The sequence below is a fragment of the Chlorocebus sabaeus genome, chromosome 9, assembly GCF_047675955.1.
Source record: "Chlorocebus sabaeus isolate Y175 chromosome 9, mChlSab1.0.hap1, whole genome shotgun sequence".
Classification (NCBI taxonomy): domain Eukaryota; kingdom Metazoa; phylum Chordata; class Mammalia; order Primates; family Cercopithecidae; genus Chlorocebus; species Chlorocebus sabaeus.
In genome coordinates, this window is record NC_132912.1 from 32,671,146 (window position 1) to 32,682,221 (window position 11,076).

The following is an 11,076-nucleotide window of genomic DNA, read 5'->3' on the forward strand; positions in this document are numbered from 1 at the left end:
TCTCCCTATATTACCCAAGCTGGAATACAACAGCATGATGGTGGCTCACTGCAGCCTTGACCTCCTGGGATCAAGCAATCCTCCTGCTACAGCCTCCTGAGTAGCTAAGACTACAGGCATGAGCCACCAAACCTGGTTAATCTTTTTAGTTTTTTGTAGGCCAGGTGCGGTGGCTCATGCCTATAATCCCAGCACTTTGGGAGGCCAAGGTTGGTGGATCACCTGAGGTCAGGAGTTTGAAACCAACCTGACCAACATGGCAAAATCCCGTCTCTTCTAAAAATACAAAAATTACCCAGGCATGTTGGCACACACCTGTAATCTCAGCTATTTGGGAAGCTAAGGCAGGAGAATCGCTTGAACCCGGGAGGTAGAGGTTGCTATGAGCTGAGATCGCGCCAGGCTGCACTCCAGCCCGGGCGACAGAGAGAGACTAAAAAAAAAAATTTTTTTTTTTTTTTAGAGACAGGGTCTTGCTATGTTGTCCAGGCTGGTCTCAAACTGCTGACCTCAAGCGATCCTCCTTCGTCAACCTGCCAAAGCTATTCAGTTTTGTTTTTTTTTTTTAAGACAGATTCTTGCTCTGTCACCTGGGCGGAGTGCAGTAGCACAATCATGGCTCACTGCTGCCTCAACTCCCTGGGCTCAAGTGATCCTCCCACTTAGGCCTCCCAAGTAGCCAGGACCACAGGTGTGCACTACCATGGCCAGCTCATTGTTTTATTTTTTTGCAGAGACAGGATCTCACAAGGTTGCCCTGGCTGGTTTTGAACTTCTGGCTTCGAGCAATCTTCCTGCCCAAGTTTCGGGATTATAGATTTGAGCCACAGAACCCGGCCCACTATTCACATAGTTAATACACCAAGCCTTGCAGAAACCGCCAACATCTTTAAATGGAACTATCAGCTTCTAATGTAGCTCAAGGATCCCAAAAGTCCCTTTGATTAGGCCTTGGTCAGGATTTGGATGTAGAGAAGAGAAATTATGTCCTGGTGACAGGCCCTGCCTGGCAATGTTAACTGGGCAGTTATTCTAAACCACATCAAATGATCTGATTGATCTCAGGTGGGGCACAGGCACTTACATTCTTCTAAAGCTTCCCAGGCAATTTTCATGCACAGCCAGCATTTAAAACTCTTTTCCTAGGATGAAACCCATATCTTAGTTTGCCAACTGGATGCTTTCTCAACTTCCCAAATCCCTGATCAGGGTCCTAGATTTGACATACTCCTGCACTTCTGGGAGGGGAGGGGAGTGGTGGGAGTGACGGGAATGATGGTGTCGGCCCAGTCGGCCCCTGGCAGGATGGGGGTAATAGTGGGAGCAGGGGCAGCCTTGCAGGAGGTAGGCTCTTACATACAGCATTTGGTCTGTGCTTTAATCCAAATGCAAGTCTATGATTCAAGAGTCTTTTCTCCCCGTGGTCCTGTCTGACTCAGACTCTGAGAAGAGCTGGCAGGAATGAGTTCATCAAATGCCTTGGTCATGATAGGAAGGATGAGGTAGCATGATACCACAAGAGGCATGGGGGAGAGGAGAAAAGAGAGAAAAGAGAGCACCAGAAAAGAACAGAAAAAGGCACTGAAGGTGGAAGTAGAAAGACAAAGCATGAACAGGATCAAATTCTCAGTCCCAACATAGAGATTGCCGTGCTTTCTCTGACCCTGATAGTTTTGGTTTCTTTCTGGGACATTAGTATAATAGAAAATGGCTGTAAGAGTTAGAAGAGCAAGTGATTTTCTGAGACAATGGGATGTCTCAGGGTCCCTTAAAAAAAAAGTATGTTGTTTGATTATGCATAAAATTTCCTTAAGGAGAGCCCACATTTTCTATTCTACATTAAAAAACAAACAAACAAACAAACAAAAAAAACTAGGACTGGAGCTGGGTACAGTGGCTCAAGCCTGTAATTCTAGCACTTTGGGAGGCCAAGGCAGGCGAATCACTTGAGGCCAGGAGTTTGACACCAGCCTGGCCAACATGAACAAACCTCATCTCTACCAAAAAAAAAAAAAAAAAAATTAGCCAGCCATGATGGCTCGTGTCTGTAATCCCAGCTACTTGGAAGGCTGAGGCAAGAGAATCACTTGAACCCGGGAGGTGGAGGTTGCAGTGAGCCAAGATCATGCCACTGCACTCCAGCCTGGGTGACACAGCAAGACTCTGCCTCAAAAAAAAAACAAAAAAACAAAAAAAAAAACAGGACTGGGTGTGGTAGTTTATGCCAGTAATCCCAGCACTTTGTGAAGCTTTAGCCCAGGAGTTCAAGACCAGCTTGGGCAACATAGTGAGATCCCATCTCTACAAAACATTTAAAAACCAGCCAAGCATGGTGGTGTACTCCTAGCTACTCAAGAGGCTGAGGTGGGAGGATTACTTGACCCCAGGAAGTCAAGGCCACAGTGAATAAATAAGGCTGAAAATAAAACCCCACCTAAGGAAAAGTAACAAGATTTAAAGCTATACTTTCAAACAAAGGCCTGGACAGAGGATTCTGGAAAGATGATCGAATAGGAAGCACCAAGAATCGGTCTCCCTATCTAGACAACAATTACTTGGGCAGAATCTCTTTGTCATAACTATTTCAGAACTCTGGAATCTATTGAAGACTTGCAGCTTTCAGCAGAAGACTTAGATGGTAAATTGTGGATAATTTTGGTCAATTTCAGCTCTTGGTGCAGTAGCAGCTACCCTTTTCCTTACCACCTTTCCCCACGGCAGCTGTGCATGTGTTTCTTTTTCTTTTCTTTTTTTTTTTTTTTTTTTTTTGAGACAGAGTCTCTCTTTGTCACCCAGGCTGAAGTGCAGTGGCTCAATCTCGACTCACTGCAACCTCCACCTCCCAGGTTCAATCAATTCTGCCTCAGCCTCTCGAGTAGCTGGGACTACAGGTGCGTGCCACCACACCCAGCTTATTTTTGTATTTTTTAATAGAGACAGGGTTTCACTATGTTGGCCAGGCTGGTCTCGGGGGCCTCATGATCCTCCTCCCAAAGTGCTGGGATTAAAGGCATGAGCCACCGGGCCCGGCCGCATGTGTTTGTAAGGCAGATTGAACCAACTTGCAGGAGCCAGGGTCGACAAAGAAGCCCTGTCCTCCAACTATTAGGAATCTCCACAAATATCAGAATCACTGGTTTCTGCTTTTGATCACGGAGGCACAGATGAAGAGGCGGTGGACGTTTTTGTTGCACCTCTGTCATTGTGGCAAGACCCTCCTCTGGATATGAAGGGCCAGCGCCTTCCCCCACCTTCATTTTTTCTTTCTTTCCCCCTTGGGAGTCAAATACTAAAGTTTGGGATAGTCAAAAGCAACTGAATATACAGGGAAAATTAGGAAGTACTCACACCTCCCAGGGAAAGGTGCAGGCTCACAAGAGGCCTCAGAAAACATCAGCTTTCCACCTCAGCCTAACTTCTTGTCACAGAGGCAGCAAACAACATTAAAATAACAACAACAACAATAAACAAAAACCATAACAAAGAACAGCAAACTCTGAGAATCTGATTTCCAGAGTTACCGTGTTTTAGTTACTTACGTAGAGACAGAGTCTCACTCTGTCACCCAGGCTGGAGTGCAGTGGGACGATTTTGGCCCACTGCAACCTCTACCTCCCAAAGAAACAAAAAAAATTCTAGAGCTGAAAAGCACAATAAAATGAAAAATTCACTAGAGGGATTTAAAGGCAGATTTGAGCAGGCAGAAGGAGGAGTCAGTAAAGTTAAAGAAAAGACAATGGAAATTATTGAGTCTAAGGAACAGAAGGAAAAAAGATCGAAGAGAAGTAAACAGAATCTAAGGGACTTGTGGGACACCATCAAGTGGACCAACATGCATATTGTAAAAGTCTAATCTCAGAAGAAGAAGAGGGAAGCCAAGAGAATATTCAAAAAAGTAATGGCTGAAAACATCCCAAACTTGAAAGATATGAATATAAACATCCAAGAAGCTCAATAAACTCCAGGTAAGATAAACTCAAAGACTCACACCAAGACACATTAGAATCAGACCTTTGAAAGACAAAGAGAAAATCTTGAGAGCAGCAAGGGGGAAGGGGTTCATCACATACAAGCGTCTCTCAATAAGACTGTCAGCACATTTCTCCCAGAAACTCTGCAGGCCAGAAGACAGTGGGCCAACGTATGCAAAGTGCTAAAAGAAAATAAAACCAACAACAACAAGAATCCTATATCTGGCTTAACAGTTCTTCAAAAGTGAGGGACAAATTAAGACATTCCCAGATAAAAAATGAGGGAGAGCCAGGTGTGGTGGTGTGTGCCTGCAATCCTGGTTGCTCAGGAGACTGAGGTGAGTGGATCACTTGAGCCCAGGAGTCTGAGACCAGCCTGAGTAACACAGCAAGATCCTGTCTCAAAAAAAAAATAGAAAGAAAGAGAAAGAGAGAGAAAGAAAGGAAAAAAGGAAAGAAAGGGGGAAAGAAAGAAAGAAAGAAAGAAAGAAAGAAAGAAAGAAAGAAAGAAAGAAAGAAAGAAAGAAAGAAAGAAGGAAGAAGAAGGAAGGAAGGAAAGAAAAGAAAAAGAAAGAAAAAGAAAAGAAAGGAAAGAAAGAAAGAAAAGAAAGAAAGAAAGAAAGAAAGAAAGAAAGAAAGAAAGAAAGAAAGAAAGAGAGAAAGAAAGAAAGAAAGAAAGAAAAGAAAGGGAAGGAAGGAAAGAAGGAAGGAAGGAAGGGAGGAAGGGAGAGAGGGAGGGAGAAGAAAAGAAAAAAGAAAAGAGAAAAGAGAGAATTACCACTAGACCTGGCCCACAATAAATGCTCAGGAAAGTCATACAGTGTGAAATGTAAGGATATTAGACAGTAACTGGAAGCCATATGGAGAAACAAAGATTCCAATAAAGGTAAATATATGGGCCATTATAAAAGGTGGTATTATCGTAACAAAGGTTTTTAACTTCACTTTTTGTTTTCTATATGATAGACTATATGATAGTCTCTTAAGAGACTAATACATTTTTAAAAATTAGTCAAAAAGCTAGTATTATTATAACTTTGGGTTGTAATTCCACATTTTGTTTTTTTACTTTTAAGACACAAAAGCACTTAAAATAATTATTAGTTTATGACTTGGGGCAGCACGTTATAAACATGTAATTTCGTGACACCAACAAACAAGAGTGAGGACCTAGCTATAAAGGAGCGGAATTTTTTTATTTTTATTTTTTTAATGTTTTTATTTTTGAGACAGAGTCTCACTCTTTTGCCCAGGCTGGAGTTCAGTGGCACAATCTCGGCTCACTGCAACCTCTGCCTCCTGGGTTCAAGCAATTCTCTGCCTTAACCTCCCGAGTAGCTGGGATTACAGACACCTGCCACCACACCCAGCTAATTTTCGTATTTTTAATAGAGGTGGGGTTTCGCCATCCTGGCCAGGTTGGTCTTGAACTCCTGACCTCGCGATCTAGTCGCCTCAACCTCCCAAAGTGCTGGGATTACAGGCATGAGCCACCGCCCAGCCTTGTATGTTATTTAAGTTAAATTGGCATAAATCCAGATTATAATTTTATAACTTTAGGAAGTTAAATGTGATCTCCATGGTAACCACAGAGAAAATAGCTGTAGATATACACACAAAGAAATGAGAAATTAACTTAAATTTTCCACTATAAAAAATCAAGTAAACACAAAAGATAGTAAGGCAGGAAGCATGGAACCACTTATGTGCTATCTTCAGATGATTTTTATTAGATCCAAAGACACAATCCATTGGAAGTGAAAAAATGGAAAAAGATACTCCATGCAAATAGTAAGTAAAATAGGCCAGGATGATTATACTAATATTAGACAAAATAGACTTTAAATTTTTTAAAGTTACAGTTGACAAAGAAAGACACTATAGATTAATAAAAAGGTTTGGTACAGCAAGAAGATGTAATAATTATATGGCTGGGGGCAGTGGCTCATGCCTGTAATCCCAGTATTTTAGGAGGCTGAGGTGGGCAAATCACTTGAGCCCAGGAGTTCGAGACCGGTCTGGGCAACATAGTGAAATCCCATCTCTACAAAAAATTTTTAAAATGAGCCAGGCATGGTAGCACGTGCATGTGGTCCCAGCTCCTTGAGAGGCTGAGGTGGGAGGATCACTTGAGCCCAGGAGGCTGAGGCCACAGTGAACCGTAATCATGCCACTGCACTCTAGCTTGGGCGACAGAGAGAGAACTTGTCTGAAAATTATAAGCATTTGCTGGGTGTGGTGGCTCATGCCTGTAATCTCAGCACTTTGAGATGCCGAGGAAGGTGGATCACCTGAGGTCAGGAGTTTGAGACCAGCCTGACCAATATGGTGAAACCCCATCTCACTAAAACAATACCACAATTAGCCAGGCGTGGTGCTCTGTACCTGTAGTCCCAGAATCACTTGAACCTGGGAGGTGGAGGTTGAAGTGAGTCGAGATCATGCCACTTCACTCCAGACTAGGTGACAGAGCAGGACTCTGTCTCAAAATAAATAAATAAAATAAAATAAAATAAAATAAAATATACACACACACACACACACACATATCTGTACACCTCACAGACCATCAAAATATGTAAAGCACAAACTAATAGAATTGAAGGGAGAAATAAACAGTTCTATAATAAAAGTTGTAGACTTCAGTGCCCCACTATCAATAATGGATGGAACAACCAGACAGAAGATAAGTAAGGAAATAGATGATTTAACAAAATAAACCAACTGTATGTCTATTAGACATATACGGACATGGAACATGCTACCCAACAACAAAAGGATACACACTCTTCTCAGGTGTACATGGAAAGTTTTCCAGGGTAGACCCTATGTTAGGCTACAACCCAACGGTCGATTGTTTAAAATATCATACAATGTGGCCAGGCGCGGTGGCTCACACTTGTAATCCCAGCACTTTGGGAGGCCAAGGTGGGTGGATCATGAGGTCAGGAGATCGAGACCATCCTGGCTAACATGGTGAAACCCCGTCTCTACCAAAAACACAAAAAATTAGCCAGGCGTGGTGAGAGGCGCCTCTGCTAAAAATAAAAAAAATTAGCCAGGCATGAACCCCGGAGGCAGAGCTTGCAGTGAGCCGAGATAGTGCCACCACACTCCAGCCTGGGCAATAGAGCAAGACTCTGTCTCAAAAAAAAAAAAAAAAAAAAAAAATATATATATATATATATATATATCATACAATGTATCCTCTCTGACCACAGTGGAATAAAGGTAGAGATCAATTACAGAAGTAAAGCTGGAAAATTCCTAGAAATTAAACAACACACCTTTTTTTTTTTTTTTTTTTTTTTTGGAGACAGGGTCTCACTCTTTCACCCAGGCTGGAGTGCAGTGGCATAATCACAGCTCACTGCAGCCTTAACCTCCCTGGGGGCTCAGGCAATCCTCCCACATCAACCTCCTGAGTAGCTGGGACTACAGGCACAGGCCACCACGTCTAGCTAATTTTTGTATTTTTTCTTTTGTAGAGACAGGGTCTTGCAATGTTGTCCAGGTTGGTCTTGAATTCTTGGGCTCAAGCAATCCACTGGCCTCCCAAAGTGCTGAGACTGCAGGCATGAGTCACTGCACCCAGCCTAATTATTTTATCATCAAATTAGATGACAAGGAATTATGCGTTAAAGAAAAAAGTACCATATGGTAGGTCAGCATTACCAGCCTAAGCATTCTTCACAGCATTCTCAACTCGCAGGAAAGCAACCGGCCAGAAAAATCAGGAAATTTCAGAAAGAATATCTCATTACAGCATCATTTTTTTTTTCACTAAAACAGAAAATAAAAACGAAGCTGCAACCAAAATAAATTTCCAAATGGCTCATTTGTTAGGCAAGTACATTTACTAATAGTGAATTAATTAGATCATATTTAATTCCAGAAGCCAAAGAAATGTGTCCAGAGAAAATAAACTGGTTTAAGACTATTCACTTTTGGGTAAAAAACAGTCAAACAGTTGAGGATATTGAGAGCAACATCAATAGCCAATTTTAAAACAACGCAAATTATTTTGAGTGATTTTCCTTGGCTTCTAATCACTCAACAGATATTTCCAACACTATTCAGTTGCTGTTTATTCAAGGAGTCAATGCCTGGTCTGAAGTCACTGAATATTAGCCTCTATGAATGGTCTACGTGGAACAAATATAATTGAGAATATTTTTAGAGCACTCAAGAAAACACTAATTCAGTACAACCTCATGGGGAATCTACTAAGATATGTTAAAATGGATAGTTACAAAAATCACTATCCATTTTATGGTGGTTCACGCCTGTAATCCCAATGCTTTAGGAGGTCAAGGTGGGAGGATGGCTTAAAGTCAGGAGTTCAAGACCAGCCTAGGCAACAGAGAGAGACCCCCCCCATCTCTACAAAAAATACAAAAATTAGTGAGGATGCTGGTGCACGTCTGTAGCCACAGCTACACAGGAGGCTAGGGTGGGAGGCTTGCTTGAGACCAGGAGCTGGATGCTATAGTGAGCTGTGATAGCACAACTGCACTCCAGCCTAGATGACAGAGTGAGATCCTATCCCCCAAAAAAACTATGTGGAGAAGATAAAGGCCTGGTTTAACAAATTTACACAGTTTTTTTTTTTAATTCGAGGTGTTGGAAGACTTCTTTGTATTCATTGTACTAGTCATCAGCAGGTACATATGTGAAAAATATTTGACTATCATGTGTTATTCAACCAATAGTGTCAACAGTGAACTTCATTTGTTCTCAAGGGCTTAATAATGTTCAGTCCCGTGAATTTTTGTCATAAATAGAAGCAAATATCCTCATTTGCCCTATCACACAGCAGTTGGATGGTTTTGCAGCGGTAAAATTGTACAGCTTTTTTTTTTTAACCTCATAGTTAAGATTCAAATTTTTCTAAATGGGGACTTTCTGTGACCACTACAATTCTGAATGGCTTTGCAAAGTAGCTTCTGCGGCAGACTAGGCAATGTTTCTTAATGAATTAAGCCTAAAACTACAAGACGAAACAGAGGTTGTATGGAAAACTTCTATTCAATACAATCATTTGGATGACAACAGTGTGGTTGGAACCATAAGCAATATCAAGCCGCTTTATTTACTCCCTCTGCTGTCAAAAATTAAAACAAGAAGCAAGATCTCCATCCCATACAAATTTGCAGAGAATACATTTTCCAAAACTGTTCCAGCAATATTTTTCATACTTCAATGCAACTGCAAAAGATATTCTCATATTTCTTTTTTTTTTTTTTTTTTTTGAGACGGAGTCTCGTTCTGTCGCCAGGCTGGAGCGCAGTGGCGCAATCTCAGCTCACTGCAAGCTCCGCCTCCCGGGTTTACGCCATTCTCCTGGCTAGGCCTCCCGAGTGGCTGGGACTACAGGCGCCCGCCACCTCGCCCAGCTAATTTTTTGTATTTTCAGTAGAGACAGAGTTTCACCATGTTAGCCAGGATGGTGTCAATCTTCTGATCTCGTGATCCGCCCACCTTGGCCTCCCAAAGTGCTGGGATTACAGGCGTGAGCCACCGCGCCCGGCCAGGATATTCTCATATTTCAAAACCCATTTAACTGTGCTGTTGAGGAGCCTCTACATAACCTTTGAGGGGAAATGATTAATCTTCGGTGTAGTAATGTGTTAAAAGGCAAATATCAAAGAAAGAATATAATAAAATCCTATAAATGCCCTCAAGAGGTGAATATAGACAATTAAAATCTTATGCTATGATTGATATCAGTGTCCAGCAGTATCTTATTTGTGTCAAAAAGACATTTCCTTGTTTTGTAAGTACCTATATAATACCTCAATTTGCCTGTTAGCCTACAAGGGGCTTTTCTTTGCAGAAAATAGAAAAGCCCTTCGTCTAGAGGGCTGTAGGTGTCTGAAAGTTGCAGAAAAATGTCATTAAAAGTTGTGTTGAAGGCTGGGCACAGTGGCTCACGCCTGTAATTCCAGCAGTTTGGACCACCGAAGCAGGCAGAACACTTGCACCCAGGGGTTAGAGACCAGCCTGGGCAACATAATGAAACTCCATCTCTACAAAAAATACAAAGATTACCCAGGAGTGGTGGCTCGTGCCTGTAGTCCCAGCTACTCGAGAGGCTGAAGCAGGAGGATCTCTTAAGCCCATGAGATAGAGGCTGCAGTGAGCTGTGATTGTACTACTGTCTTCCAGCCTGCACGACAGAGTGAGATCCCATCTCAAAAAAAAAAAAAAAAGTGACACTGAAGGATTGCTTGCCAGGGAAAGTTTGGTTAAGTATGAAGTCTAATTATTCCAATTTAGCAAACAAAACTTTATCTGCAGTCATGTTACTTTAATCAAAAATAAAAGTGGGCCTGAAGCTACATCTTTCTACTACTATAAACCTAACATGGGCAATTTAGTTTCAGCAAACACCACCATCTGTCTCATCGGTGCTGCCAATTTTAATTTTTATTAGTTTTATAGTTTTGTTTGTATTTCATTTGTACATCTTGTATTGGATTCACACACCAATAACACTAAGGAATTTAATATTATGTTTGCTCATATGTATGTAACATTATATTAAAAGCAGCCTTTATTTATTTTTGTCAAGACGTGGTTTCACTATATTGCCCGGGCTGGTCTCAAACTCCCCAGCTAAAGCCATCTTCCTGCCTCCACCTCCCAAAGTGCTGGGATTTCAGGTGTGAGCTACTGCACCTGGCCAGAAAATAGTCTTAAGTCACAATTCTAAGGTGGACATTTATTTTTCTTTATAAGCATCCAGTTAAATATTCAAATTTGAATGGGAACGATACAGCGAAGATTAGCATGGCCCCTGGGCAAGGATGACATGCAAATTCATGAAGAGTTCCATATTTTAATAAAATCTTGAGCTGATGTTCACCTCAAAAATCCATCCATCAATCAATACTTGATTTTGAGAAAACATTGCCTGAAGTTGAACATCCTCCCAAGATCAGAGCAATTGTCTCAATCAGGTGTTAGATGTGAATATGAATGCGAAGCCCAAATCTTCCCAGATGTATTTTCACTTACTGAAAAGGAACCTTATGAATACACATAAATCTGCTACTTTGAGAAGTGTGAAAAAGCTAAGTGCAGTACTTCTCATCAAGTGGTC

At 41.5% G+C, this 11,076-nt stretch overlaps 1 pseudogene; it reads left to right on the forward strand.

Annotated features, from left to right (window-relative positions):
* The first annotated feature begins 10,695 nt into the window (after nucleotides 1–10,695).
* LOC119620019 (U6 spliceosomal RNA) lies at nucleotides 10,696–10,815 on the forward strand (annotated as a pseudogene).
* Nucleotides 10,816–11,076: the final 261 nt, after the last annotated feature.